The sequence below is a fragment of the Labeo rohita genome, chromosome 23, assembly GCF_022985175.1.
Source record: "Labeo rohita strain BAU-BD-2019 chromosome 23, IGBB_LRoh.1.0, whole genome shotgun sequence".
NCBI classification, from domain to species: domain Eukaryota; kingdom Metazoa; phylum Chordata; class Actinopteri; order Cypriniformes; family Cyprinidae; genus Labeo; species Labeo rohita.
In genome coordinates, this window is record NC_066891.1 from 13133218 (window position 1) to 13144049 (window position 10832).

A 10832-nucleotide genomic window follows, 5' to 3' on the forward strand; every position below is an offset into this window, starting at 1 on the left:
TCACAATTCTGAGAAAAAAGAGAACTGCAAGAAAAAAGTCAGAATTTTGAGGTATAAACTAGCAATTGCAAGATTTTTAAACTTGTTTTTATCTCGCAATTCTGACTTTATTTTTCACAATTCTGAGTTTATATCATGCAATTCTGAAAAGAAGTCAGAATTGTGAGTTTACATCTCTCAATTCTATTTTAAATTCTATATTTAACTGGCAATTGGTAGTTTATATCTTGCAATTCTGACTTTAGAACTCGCAATTGCGAGTTTATGTTTCACAATCCCGAGAAAAAAAGCCAGAATTGCAAGTTTGTATCACGCAATTCTGTGAAAAAAAGAATTGTGAGATAAAAAGTCACAATAACCTTTTTCAGTATCGGAAACAGGCTTTCATACTCTAATATAAACGTTTTATTAACTTGAGCTCTTGGAACAGTTCAATTTTAAGCCTTTGAAGCTGAGGATTTTACAAATATGCTTTTCCTGATTTACCACTTCAGTTGCACTCAAACTGTAATTTAAAAGTTTATATAGTTTATAATTTACCCGGTCAAACCAGAGCTGTTAGTCAAACTGTCACAGCTGAGCTTAATAGCAGTACAGCTACAAACTATTTTATATTTGTTGAGCTGAGTGGAAAATAATTCAAATAATAACAGTTTAGTATAATGAAATATGTAGTAATATACACTACCATTCAAAAGTTTGCTAGATAAGACCCTTATCTAGTAATACTGTAAAATATTACAATACTTTTTTTTTTTTTTTTAATATGTTTTAAATGTGATGTAAAAAGCTGAATTTACTGTCACATAATTCTTCAGAAATCCGAATGCAGATTTGGTTCTCAATTAAAATGAAAATGGTTGTTCTGCATATTTGCGGAAACTGTGATACATTATTTCTCAGGATTCTTTGATGAATAAAATTTTTAAAAGAACAGCATTTATTTATTTATTTATTTAAACCATTGAAATAAAAATAAATAAATAAATAAATAAAAAAGATTCCTGACTGCAAACTTTTAAATGGTATATGTATAATTATTATTAACGGTTATTTTATCAATTAACTAAAAACTTTCATGTAATATTATTATTTATATCATGTAAGAATTAATCATTTAAAGACTGTCCCCTAGTGGAGAGGTTAATACAAGACAACCTCATACTTTATTAGGTGTGAATTAATTTTTTTTTTAATTACGACCTGCTCTACAGGTTCAGCAGGCATCATCCCTGTATACTGCCCTGCTGTTTGGGTCAGAGGCATCCTCTTAGTGCCCTATAGTTTCCCACAGGTAGACAGGTGACGGTTACTATACAGAGCTGGCATTGTGTTTTCCATCAAAGAGAGAGTTGTTGAAGAAGCTGTGCTGTTCTGGACTATCATACACATCGGTGCAGGTGTGCAGAGGGGGATGGTCGCCAGACCGCTCACATTTCAGCCATGCTTATTCTACTGCATGAACATATTTGTGTTTTTGGCAAATATATCTTTTATTCTGGTTCTGTCTTGTGAAGTCTGTGCAGAACAAACTTTCATCTGTTTATTAGGTTAGTCTATGATTATGAGTATGAGTATGAATATGAACAGGCCTATGTGAAGCACACACTGTGTAGACTCACCGGTTCAGCATTGACTCAGCACTGCTCTCTGCTGGACCAGAACTTGCAATACAGAGTTGAAACTTGTTCCCTCTGACAATTTTATTTTTCTGTGAAAAAAGAAACAAAATCTTGGTTAAAACAGATTAAATAGTCAGTTAATTAATTTATTTATTTAATGCAAATACATTTTAAATGAAAATATTACTAATAAAATAGCCTAATATTTCATTTAACCAGCAACATTGTATCAGCAAATATTCCGAATATTTTCATATACTGAAAATGAACAAAACTGATTTATCTGAGCTCGTTTGCCATCTTTTTTAACACTAAATTTAACATAAATGACAACCCCACAAGAACAGGGATGCAGATTTGTTTTGATGTGAAAATATCTTCTCTGCCATGTGGATTATCTACTTTGATATAAAAAAGCAACAGGATAGATATTTACAACAAACGTGTGAAAGAGAGTAAAAGCAGTATGATAAATAAGCAGACGGCACCCAACCTAGACCGATCTATCCATCTCTGCGTTTCCCCACTTTCACTTCTTTTATTTTTGAAGATCAAGCAATGGCAAAAAGTTGAATAATTCTGTGTCTTTGATCTACACACACAAGTACGAGTTCATTTCCATTTTTAATTTTTTTTTTCTTCCTCTCTGTAAAAGTGCCAGCATCAAGATTTACCTTGGTGTGCAAATGTGCTGGAATAGGTTAAAAGGAAATCTCCCTGCTCTCTCAAAGCTGAAGTGCAGATGTTATGAAGTTAATTAAAAATTTAGCAATTTGTTTCTTCAGCACCAATTTAGGTTGCATCAAATGGGAGAAAGGAAAAGGGGGGAAAAATTGAGCGAGAGAGATGCATGAACCTGTCACAGTATATGTTTGACTAGAAAATGTCATTACAGATATCTGGAATAAGTATAATATTTTTATATTTAATATATTAAACAGAATTTACAGTGGGAATTAAAATGTGTTTACAGACACTCATAAAAATGAAAATTCTTTATTAGAATCTTTGTTTCATGAAGAACCTATAACATTTAAAGTTCTGAGAATATTCCCGCAGGAAGGTTCTGTTCTGGCAAGGTTCTCTCAAAGTTATGAAACTCTTCCAATATTTTCCCTTAACATTCATATAACCAAGAAAAAAATAATATTTTAAATAATTTTAAAACATAGGCATTTTAAATGTTCAGAGAACATGTAAAAATGAGAATGTTAGCAAAATGTTCTTAGAACTTATTTGTGACCCTGGACCACAAAACCAGTCATAAGGGTCATTTTTTTTTTTTTTTTTTTTTTTTTTTTTTTTTTTTGAAATTTTGATCAACTGAAAGCCGAATAAATATGCTTTCCATTGATTTATGGCATTTTTTAGATACAAATTTAGATACAAATCTGGAATCTGAGGGTGCAAAAAAATCTAAATACTGAGAAAATCACCTTTTAGCAATACATATTACTATTAAAAATTAGGTTTTGATATATTTACGGTAGAAAATTTTTAAAATATCTTAATAAAACATCATCGTTACTTAATAGCCTAATTATTTTTGGCATAAAAGCAAAATGTGACCCCAAAACCAGTTGTAAGTAAGATGAGTATTTGTAGCAATAGCCAAAAATACACTGTATGGGTCAAACTTATTTATTTTTCTTTATGCCAAAAATCATTAAGATAAGTAAAGATCATGTTCCATAAATATATATTTTGTAAATTTCCTACTGTGAATATATTAAAACTTTAAAAAATTGACCCTTTTGACTGGTTTTGTGGCCCAGGGTCACAAATCGATAGTTTTGACCCATACAATATGTTGTTGGCTATTGCTACAAATATACCTGTGCGTCTTATAACTGGTTTTGTGGTCCAGGGTCACATTTTTTTGAACTGGATATCCACTCTTTAAAGGAGAGCTCCACTTCCAGAACAACAGTTTACAATAATTTACTCACCCCTTGTCATCCAAGATGTTCATGTCTTTCTGTCTTCAGTCGTGAAGAAATTATGGTTTTTGAGGAAAGCATTTTAGGATTTTTCTCCATATAATGGACTGATACAGTGCCCCGATTTTGAACTTCCTAAATGTATTTTAAATACAGCTTCAAAGGGCTCTAAACGATCCCAGCCGAGGAAGAAGGGTCTTATCTAGTGAAACAATCGTTAATTTTTTTTGAAAAATAAAAATTTGTATACTTTTTAAGCACAAAAGCTCGTGTAGCACAGGCTCTGGGATGCGCGCCCACGATAATACGAATTAGTAATGGGTCATTCTTGAACGATTCTTTCTTTTTGGATGAATCTTTAATGTGACTCGGAAGAACATCCTATTAGGTTCTGTACTGGAATTAGTTTACCTGTTTCGAGTTTTTCGAGTTGTTCGTTCATCTTATGGGCCTGTCACGTGATGTTGATTTTTCTAAAATGAAAAAAGATTCGTTCATTTTGCTGAACGAGACTCAAAGGTCAGAGTCGGTAAAATGATCCGAACTTCCCATCACTACTATGAATCATGTCTAAGTTCATCGTCTGTGTACTCCGGCTCAAAAAGGTAGAGTATGTTGAAAAACTCCATCTTATTTTCTCCTACAATTTCAGAATTGTCCTACATCATTGTACCTTTTTGTTTGTAAACAGCGTTTGACTTACTTGCACTTCCTTAGTCTTTGCGCGTTCACTTTGTAAACACCGGCTTAAAAAGTATACAAATGTTTATTTTCCGAAAAAAATGACAGATCGTTTTGCTTTATAAGACCCTTCTTCCTCGGCTGGGATCGTTTAGAGCCCTTTGAAGCTGCATTTAAACTGCATTTTGGACGTTCAAAATCGGGGCACCAATAAAGTCCATTATATGCCGAAAAATCATGAAATGTTTTCCTTAAAAACCATAATTTCTTCACAACTGAAGACAGAAAGACATGAACACCTTGTCTATGACAAGGAGGTGAATAAATTATCTGTAAACTGTTGCAGTGGAGTTCTCCTTTACAAATAGGAAAATGTTCTTTAGATTATTACAACGTTCTATACACAAAGAAAAAAAAATGGTACTTTTAATAAATTAACCATATGTGACCCTGGATCACAAAACGGAATAAGGGTCACTTTTTCAAAATTGAGATTTATACACCATCTGATAACTGAATTAATTGATGTATGGTTTGTTAGGATAGGACAATATTTTGTCAAGATACAACTATTTTAAAACCTGGAATCTGAGGGTGCAAACAAATCAAAATATTGAGAAAATTGCCTTTAAAGTTGTCCAAATACAGTTCTTAACAATGTATATTATTAATCAAAAATTAGGTTTTTATATATTTACAGTAGGAATTTTACAAAATATCTTCATGGAACATGATCTTTACTTAATTTCCTAATGATTTTTGCCATAAAAGAAAAATCAATAATTTTGACCCATACAAAGTATTTTTGGCTAGTGCTACAAATATACCCCAGCGACTTTAGACTGGTTTTGTGGTCCAGGGTCAGATATAGCGTTAGTTCTGGCAGGTCATGTGAGTCAAGCTGGCATCAGCTGACTCTCAGCTGATCACATCTACCTAAAGGAATAGGACACCTATCATGGCATTCCTATATAAGTTTCATTCAGTATTATTCAGCAGCTTTGTCGCTTGCTCAGGAGCAAAACACCCTTTTCCATCCTCAACTCCTCCTTTTGCCACAGTCAGGACTTGGCTTCTGATATTCCTCATTGAATCAGACTCCTTTTATCTGAATAATGTCTTACACTTAAATATCATTAAGTACATTAATGATATCTGCTTTGTTCTGTTCTGTTTACCCTGGGGGGGTTATTATTGCTGCTCGCCCTGCTCATTCATGACATGCTGCATGGATGGCAGGGAGTTTTTTGCCCAGAACAGAACCATGCCGTCAAACCAAACTGTATGCTAACTGTCAATCATTCTGACGACAGTGGTCCTGACAGAACTGTTTAATTAAAGATTATTTGTAGACCAAAACTTGTTCTTCTGTGGTATTACTGTTTTACAACATTTTTCAGAGTGTACGTAAATTTAAACTGAAAACTCTGTTTTTTACTCACCCTCCTGAAACTTTTAAAGAACTGATACAAGAACTGTGTTTATCCATACAGTGGATAACAACGGAGCCCAAAACAGCAATGAATCATGGAGAAAAAAAAATTCAATTTATACAGGAGAAAAATAACATAGGATGACAAGTTTTAATTTTGAAAATCCCTGTCAGACCTATATCACAATACATTATTTTTTCTGTTAGGGGTCTGAGCAGACAACCCTCCATCCTCCACATCCGTCAAAACCTGTTGGCAACTAACTTGACTTGTCAACACTGATTACTCACAAGCTGCAATATCCAGAGGACACACGCATTGAGCATATCCCACAAGCTTTTTTAAACAGCTATCACGGTACAGTAAGCCGGCGCATCATAAATAATTATCAATGTTTACTGATATTGCATCAGATTGTTGACACAGACCGTGTGTTTCTCTCTGTTCGCACCTAAATAACGGTGCCGTGCAGAAAAGGTGTCAAGTCTCCAGGGAGGGTCTGCCAGCTCCCCCACTCCCGACTGCCTGATCATGCCCCTGACATGAGCGGGGCTTGGATCGTCGGCACAGGTGTTGCAGCAGCGTTGGCACAGAATTCCCATGCCCGAGCACACAGCCCAGTGTTAATCGCTATCTGCTGGCTCTTCCCAGTGGACCTGTGCTTCCATTGAGGGATATTACAAGCGGCAGGCGCTCTCCTCTGATCTGCATGCGCTCGGCACTCTCTCAGTCCTGGGTGAATAGTGCTTGACTTGTTCAATTTGTTTAGAAGCCTCATTCGGCGCTTTGAAGCCACGCATCTTAGCATAAATCATAACCTGTCTAGTTGCTCACAAGTGCTTTGAAATGCAGCATCTGCTTTGAGTCCCTGCTTTACAATTAGTTAGGCAACATCAATAGATTGACTAAATATCATCTTTCTTCATAATGAAGTGTTTGGGGTATACTGTAGCCTGTTAAAGGAGAGCGTAGCCTTATTTATTTACTTTTTTTTTCCAATTTATTTCGACTTACCTGGATTCAGTGGACAGTTGGAGTTCGTCATTCAGATAGCTATGCAACAATCAAATTGGGTTATGGCGGATAACCTACTTAGAGTGTATTATGGTTGTGGGGCATCGAGCTTGTTGTTTACTCTTTCATCACTCCATTCCTGTTATCTGTTTGTTCATTTGTTTTGCAAACTAGAGCCGTCTGTTCTGTTGTGGGGAAAGAGGAAGAAAAGATCTTAGAAGACAAGGAGTAAAACTGTCTCTGACGTGCCTGCTTGTCGTCAGCGGGTGAAGTGAACTCAATGACGGGAAGTCAACAGACGTAACGTACAGTAGACAGAGACGTCCTGAAAGGACTTTCTCAGAAATGCCTCACTCAGTGTGCATCATTGTAGTGGTGACTCATAAGTATGTCACGTGTAAAGTTTTTTTAATATATATATATATATATATATATGTATATATATATATATATTTTTTTATTATTTTTATTTTTATTTTTTAAATCAAATTCATATTATATTAAAGGTTAAGGGCAGAAAATAACTAGGGTACCAGGGCTATCTATCTATCTATCCTCAAAAAAAGGTGGGTTAAAAACAACCCAGCATTGGGTGAAAAATTTACAAACCATGTGATTGGGTTGTTTTGACCCACCATTTGGGTTAAACTGGGTTAAAACCCAACCTTCTGGGTAGTTTTATTTAACTCAACTATTGCTTAAAAATGACTTTTTTTTTCTTCTTTTTTTTTTGCTTAAAATCAACCTCAATCAGGTTAAAATTAACAATCATTAATATGTTCAATAAATTAACACTTATTGAATAAATAAATAGACTTTTTAAAAATGCTTATTAATAAATGACCACCTTTGGATTATTGCTGAAGTCTCTAGTAATTATGTGTCTGATTTTTCATTTACAACCTATTTTGGGTTCATTTTAAGAGATACATATAGTAACTTCTATACATCTCTATATCTACCTACACTCTAACAAATGGCAGCAATTGGGTTAAATTTTTAACCCAACCTTCTGGGTGGTTTTATTTAACTCAACTATTGCTTAAAAATCACTATATTTCTTGCTTAAAATGAACTCAAAATAGTTTGGAAATTAACTTTTATCAATATGTTCAATGAATAAACATTTATTAATCACTTGAATAAATAGTAATTAAACAATAAACATTTTTAAATTGCTTATTAATAAATGTTCACCTTTTTATCTATCTATTTATCTATCTATCTATCTGTCTAGCAGCAGCAGTAATCAACATTCATTACTTAATTTTTTAAAAATTATGTAATTATTTATTCACCTTTTAATAAATGATAATTTATTGAACATATTAATAAATGTTAATTTCCAACCTATTTTAGGTTCATTTTAAGCAAAAAGTATAGTCTTTTTTTAAGCAATAGTTGAGTTAAATAAAACTACCCAGAAGGTTTGGTTAAACTATGGGTTAAACATGGGTTAACCGATTCGCTGGGCTTGTCCATATTTCACCCAGCACTGGGTTGTTTATAACCCAGCATTTTTTTAGGGTGTATACAGTTGAATGTTACAGTATTATATAATTGGATATTACAGTACAGTATTGTGGAAAAGAAAAAAACAACTATGAAATGCAAAAAAATTCAGTTAGTTTCAATTCACTTTAAGGAAATAAGTCAGCTCTAAAATATCTGAATCAGCTAGAAATACAAACCAAAGACTGTAACAAATGACAGGAAACTGAACTAAAGGTGTGGGAACCTATATTGTATATAAAAATGCCCATCCTTCCTTCATACATGGTGCAAGTTAGCATTATAAATTTGTATGAGGAATGCACTTGTCATTGATCCGTCACAGTAGGTTTGGTCTTATTATTGTCTGCACGCTCAATTAAACCATAGATCAAAGGAGTGTTGATCCAGCGTTCTTCTCCATCATAATGTACACCCCCTTCAACCTGCAACATTAGGAATTCTTTTTGCATCGAGAAAAGAAGGAAAAAAAAGAGAAAAAAACACTTAAGTTTCTCATTTTCCAAAGGCAGGTATTTGATCAGTAGTCATAAATTAAAGGTACGGGGGTGCAAATTACGGCATGAGGATTAGATAAAAGCACCTCTCTGTCAAAAGGTGGCATCTTCAAAGCGCCCCTGGTTAAGCAGCACACAACAGCACGCCGCTGATCCCTGGCATGGCCCGCTGCCGGATGACATCTCTCTGTGCATTACGGGGGGCTGTGCTAACCGTGGGGGCCAAACAGCTGCTGATGGAGGTGTGCAAACGCAAATAAATCTACATCTGTGAGCAGAGAGCTGCTGCTTATCTCAGGGACTCTGCCACCAGCTCATCACTAATGCATTGGATGAGTAGGCCGCATATGGCCTGACATACAGGGTGGAGGAGGGGCATGAGGAAGGAGACTTCATCCAAAAATGCCAAAAAGGATCATCATTTACTCACCCTCATGTCAAAAAAGAATCTTGGTAACCAAACTGTTTTGGGTCCCATTGACTTCAGGTTATCAAATGTACTTAAAATGATCTTTTATATTATGTAAAAAAAAAGTCATACAGGTTTGGAATGACATGAAGGTATGGCCAATGGATAAAATAGTAGTTAAATGTGACTTTTTCATGTCATATTTTGTACTTTTTTTTGTTGTTGTTGTTGTTTTTCTCACAATTCTGAGGAGAGAAAAACGCTGAATTGTAAGATATAAAGCAATTCTGAGTTTATACCTCACATTTCTGACTTTTTTCTCGCAATTGCAAATTTACATCTCACAATTCTGACTTTTTTGTGACAGAATTGTGAGCTATAAATTTAGAATTGTTAGATAAAAAAAAAAAAAGTCAGAACAGAAGTGTAAGAGGAGAAAAAATTAGCCATCACTTTTTTTTTCTTTATCCCGTGGCAGAAACAAGCTTCCATATAAAAGTTACAGAATGAATGATGACAAGAGTTGTCATTTTTGGGTGAATTATGCCTTTAATAGTGATTATAGACTGTCAGGCTCCAAAAAGTATGTAGGTATATGTATGTATATGAATTGTGAGATATTAACTAAGAACTTTGGCTTTTTGTCTTTCAATTCTGAGTTTATATCTCACATTTCTGACTTTTTTCCTCAGAATTTCATGTTTATCACACAATTCAGAAAAAAAGACAGAATTGTGAGCTGTAAACTCAGAATTGTTAGATTTAAAAAATCATTAAAAAAAATCAAAGCGTGGTAAGCTAATACTTTACCCACCTTTTTTTTTTCACAAAAATGGGTGCAGCCATTTCTAAAATGTATGCGTCAGGCTTCTGGTCTCATCCACAAAACAGCTCATTTTGCTGCTTGATATTGCAAACTGGTGTGTCTTTCCATATTATTTTAATGTATTATCTTAATTATGAGCACAGTGGTTTGTAGTGCAAACAGTTTTACCGTTTACTGCACATTGTTTTTCTTCTTGTTATTTCCCTATAGTGGATAATGAACCGGAAGTCTCACCCACATGCTTACTTCTGCATTGAAGTAAAAGGTGGATAGTTAGTGTGTTAAACTAATGCGTTTTAGGCACATTTGAGGAGATCTGTTGGGTGCACACATGTACGATCAGAGGGTGGGCCTGTAGAGGCACCTGCATTTGATGAGTTTCAAGAAACACATTCTTTACTGTTAAGAAAACAATGAAGTCATCACTTACTTTCCCCCCCATGTGAATGTCATCACTGTCAGAAGCAAACGTCATATCCATTTCAGCAGCTTGGAATGTGGGTACAATTGTGATCTTCATCGCTTGGGATAGGAAGGTTGAACACCTCCTGTTTTGCACCTGTTCTGCTTTTAATTGGTGGTTAAACATGCAACCATGATAGGTTGTTTTTCACTTCATCTCTTAATGAAGCAAAGCTATTTCTTAGAAATGTTTCTAGCTAAACAAAAGTGATTTAGCAGGAATATAATGTATTGTGAAGTTAGATAACATCCTATCAGAATTCCATGATTATATTAGTGATTTCCACAGAGTAAAGCTTTCTGCCATGTAATCAAATGGAGGTACAGGAATCATACTTGTAATTAGAACACAGCCATCAAAGCCTGACATACTGCTCACATGTCTCACTGTAATACTGAGCTTCTAAGGAAATTGGCTGGGGTCCATGTGCTGCAC